Source organism: Octodon degus, unplaced genomic scaffold (genome assembly GCF_000260255.1).
Source record: "Octodon degus isolate 3935 unplaced genomic scaffold, OctDeg1.0 scaffold00590, whole genome shotgun sequence".
Classification (NCBI taxonomy): Eukaryota; Metazoa; Chordata; class Mammalia; order Rodentia; family Octodontidae; genus Octodon; species Octodon degus.
The window spans coordinates 47,849-52,072 of NW_004525166.1; the positions used below are offsets into that span (position 1 = coordinate 47,849).

The 4,224-nt window shown below is 45.0% G+C and overlaps 1 long non-coding RNA gene across 1 annotated transcript; it reads left to right on the forward strand.

Annotated features, from left to right (window-relative positions):
- Positions 1-358: 358 nt before the first annotated feature.
- LOC111814820 lies at positions 359-2,527 on the forward strand. Its single transcript, XR_002819700.1, has 3 exons — positions 359-380; positions 2,334-2,346; positions 2,403-2,527. It is a non-coding gene; the product is annotated as an uncharacterized LOC111814820 (long non-coding RNA).
- Positions 2,528-4,224: the final 1,697 nt, after the last annotated feature.

Here is a 4,224-nt window from a genome sequence, read left to right on the forward strand (position 1 = left end):
TGGCTCTTCTGCATTAAGAACTCACACTTAGAAACACAAATCATGCAGTAGAAACAAGCAGCTCTCCTCAGGGCACTGGAGTCTAGAAACTTGTTTGTGGCTCTTTTCCCATAGGAATGAATGGGAGAGAGAACAACGTTCTGCAGTTTCTCTGCACCTTCAGCTGGAATCTCACCAACTTCACGGATGCTTACTCTTAGGAGACTGAATGATTTGCCACTCTTTTCACAACACTGATCTGTTACGTTGTTATGGTTTGTGTCTAGGTGTCCCCCCAAAGCCTCATGCCGTCATGGGGTGAGGACTTTTAGAGTTTGTGTTAACTCATGATCCACTGGGATTATGTGTGATCCAAGGATGGGATTATGGGTTTTAGTACTGTTGTGACTACCCATAGGTGGGTAAATACTGGGAAGTACCCATAGATGTGAGTACTTCCCCTACCCTGGGTCAGGTCATTTGCATTACAATGTAAGGTTGGAAGAGAAGCTAGCTGCTTGATCTTCTGCTCCCCCTACCTTGAGCTCTTGCTCTTTGCTGCTACCATGAAAGTTTGCTTTCTTCTGTGTTCTGCTCTGCGTTGGACCTAGGCCAGTATGAACTGAAACCTCCAGTAACTTTGAGCTAAATAAACCTTTCCTTCCTTCATTTTCAGTGTCGGTATTTGTCCCAGCATTGAGAGAAGAGTAACTATAACAAAATTTGGTAGCAGAGAAGTGGAGTCGTTGCTGTGGCTAAACCTGATTACAAGCTTTTGGGACTGGCTCATGGAAAGAGATAGGAAAGATTCGTAGATATGGTCTACAAGTGAAGCGCTGGAACAGCTTTGGCTGTTCTGTATGGGAGATTCTGGTCAGAGCTCAGAAGACCAGAGCATTGATAGAAAGCTGGTCTGTACAGACCAGGCTGGGGAGTTTTCTGCTGGGGAAAAAGACAGCATTGGTTGTGGGACTCCCGATCATCTGTGTTTTGACTTGGCAGAGAAGTTGTCTGCATTTTGCTCGTGCCCAAATCTTTGCCTGAGACTGAATTTAAGCATGGTGGACTGATCAATCTAGCAAAAGAAATTTCAAGGCAGCCAAATATTGGGGCAGTGGCCTGGTTGTTACTAGGGGCTTTTACCCAGATCTATTTTGAGAATCAAGAGCAAAGAGCCCAAAAGGATGATTTAAAATGTTGAGTTTGACCAGAAAGGAAGCTCCAGGAAAGCTGTGGACTGTGAAGACAGAGCTCAGAGGATCTCCATTGCTGAGAAGGAACAGGAGAGTAGAAAAGATGTCCCAAGGGCATCACAGGAGGTGGCAGGTTCTTGCCCTTTGCAGCCTAAGAATGGCAAGGGTGAGGAACTTTGCTTTGAGGAGAAAGCTGCAGAGCTCCATGTTCCAGAATGGAGGCAGCAGCCACACCAGGTTCCAGAATGGAGGCAGAGGCCACATCAGATTGCAGAATGGCACCCGCATAGAGAATTTGTTTTTCAGAATCAGGGTCAGAGTGCTCAGCGATCCAGGCACTCGACCATACAGCCAAGAGAGAGGAAATCCTGGCTACTGCTCCAGCTGGCAGCAGCCCTTGGCATCATCCACGTGGCTTTGGTGGTCATAGGTGCATGCAGAATGCAGGAGTTCTGAGGTTCAGAAGGCTTCCAGCCAGATTTCAGAAGAAGGCCTGGGAAGACAGGCAGTGTGCTCCTGAGAGGGCAGTGTGTGAAGCTGTGAGTGAGAAGCCTACTCAGTGGAAACCTCAGAAGTTTGAAAATGCCAGGAATGTGGATGGTCTAAGAAAAGTTGCAAAAAGGGAGCAAAACAGGCTGAAGAGAGAAGCCATAGAGCTACCAGCAGAAGTGCCATAGGGGTGGAGCCACGTAAGGCCTTCGGAGCTCACAACTCATCGCAGATTGCTTCAGATGATCCACATGGAACTGCAGGACTTAGTGTCTGCCCTGCTGGCTTCTGGACTTGTGTTTGTCCCAATGCTTGGTATCCTACTGTGTGTACCTTTTGGAATGGTAATGTTTATCTTGTGCCTTTGAATGTTGGATGTGTTTAAATTTTTCTTTTTACAGAGGCTCACAGTTAAGAGTTTGCCTTGGACCTTGGAGGAGACTTGGGACTAGGACTTTTCAGTAATACTGAAACTGTTGGGACTTTGGCAACTATTAGAGATGAACTAAAATGTCTTTTGCACAAAGGGATGTGCATGAGACTTTGGGGGTCCAGGGGTGGAATGTTATGGTTTGTGTCTAGTTGTCCCCCCAAAGCCTCATGCAGTCATGGGGTGAGGACTTCTACAGTGTGTGTTAACTCATGATCCACTGGGATTATGTGTGATACAAGGCTGGGATTATGGGTTTTAGTAATGCTGGGAATACCCATAGGTGGGTAAGTACAGGGAAATACCCATAGGTGTGAGTACTTGCCCTACCCTGGGAAAGGTAATTTGAATTACAATGTAAGGTAGGAAGAGAAGCTTCTGCTTGAGTTCCTCCTACCCCTCCCTTGCACTCTTGGTCTTTGCCGCCTCAATGAAAGTTTGCTTTCTGCTCTGAGAAGATCTGCATTGGACCCAGATGAGTATGGATTGAAAAATCCAGTAACTGTGAGCTAAATAAACCATTTCATTCTACATTTTGAGTGTCAGGTATTTGTCCCAGCAACGAGAGAAGAGTAACTAAGGCATAAGTACTTTAGTCACAAAAGTGATGTTTTAGCCAGAGTTCTGTTTGGCGCTGAGTACAGGAACAGGCAATGGAGTGCCCAGCTTCTCAAAGAAGCTGGAGATTTGATGGCTCTTCTGAATTAAGAAGGGCCACATAGAAACACAAAGCACAAACAATAACAAAAGTGAAGTATTAGCCAGAGTTCTGTGTTGATCTGTGTACAAGTACAAACATTGGAGTGCCCTGCTTCTAAAAGAAGCTGGATCTTAGCTGGCTCTTCTGCATTAAGAACTCACAGTTAGAAACACAAATCATGCAGAAGAAACAACCAGCTCTCCTCAGGGCACTGGATTCTAGAAACGTGTTTGTGGCTCTTTGCCCATAGGAATGAATTAGAGAGAGAACAAACTTCTGCAGTTTCTCTGCACCTCCAGGTGGAAAGTCACAAACTTCAACCATGCTTTCTCTTAGGAGACTGAATGATTTGCCACTCTTTTCACAACACGGAACTGTGAAGTACTTTAGTTACAAAAGTGACATTTTAGCCAGAGTTCTGTGTTGCGCTGTATACAGGAACAGGCATTGGAGTGCCCTGCTTCCCAAAGAATCTGGAGCTTAGCTGGCTCCTCTGCATTAAGAACTCACACTTAGAAACACAGATCATACAGAAGAAACAAGCAGCTCTCCTCAGGGCACTGGATTCTAGAAACGTGTTTGATGCTCTTTGGCCATAGGAAAGAATGGGAGAGAGAACAAACTTCTACAGGTTCTGTACACCTCCACCTGGAAAGTCAAAAACTTCACAGATGCTTTCTCCTAGGAGACTGAATGATTTTCCACTCTTTTAACAGCGCGGAACGGTGAAGTACTTTAGTTACGAAAGTGAAGTTTTAGCCAGTGATCTGCTTTGTGTCGTATACAGGAACATGTATTGGAGTGTCCTGCTTCCCAAAGAAGCTGGAGTTTACCTGGCTTTTCTGCATTAAGAACTCACACTTAGAAACAAAAATCATTCCTTAGAAACAAGCACTTCTCCTCAGGGCACTGGAATATAAAAACCTGTTAGTGGATCTTTGTCCATAGGAATGAATGGGAGAGAAAACCGACTTCTGCAGTTTCTTTGCACCTCCACCTGGAAAATCACAAACATCTCCGATGCTTTCTCTTAGGAGACTGAATGATTTGCCACTCTTTTCATGGCGCGGAACTGTGAAGTACTTTAGTTACTAAAGTGACGTTTTAAGCCAGAGTACAATCTTGCACCGTATACAGGAACATGCAAGAAGCTGGAGCTTAGCTGGCTATTCTGCATTAAGCACTCTCACTTAGAAACACAAATCATACTGTAGAAAGGAGCAGATCTCCTCAGGGCACTGGAGTCGAGAAATGTGTTTGTCAATCTTTCCCGTAGGAATGAAAGGGAGAGAGTAAAACCTTCTGCGGTTTCTATGCGCATCCAGCTGGAAAGTCACGAACTTCAAGGATACTTTCTCTTAGGAGACTGAATGATTTGCCACATTTCACAGAGCGGAACTGTGAAGGACTTTACTTACAAAAGTGACGGTTTA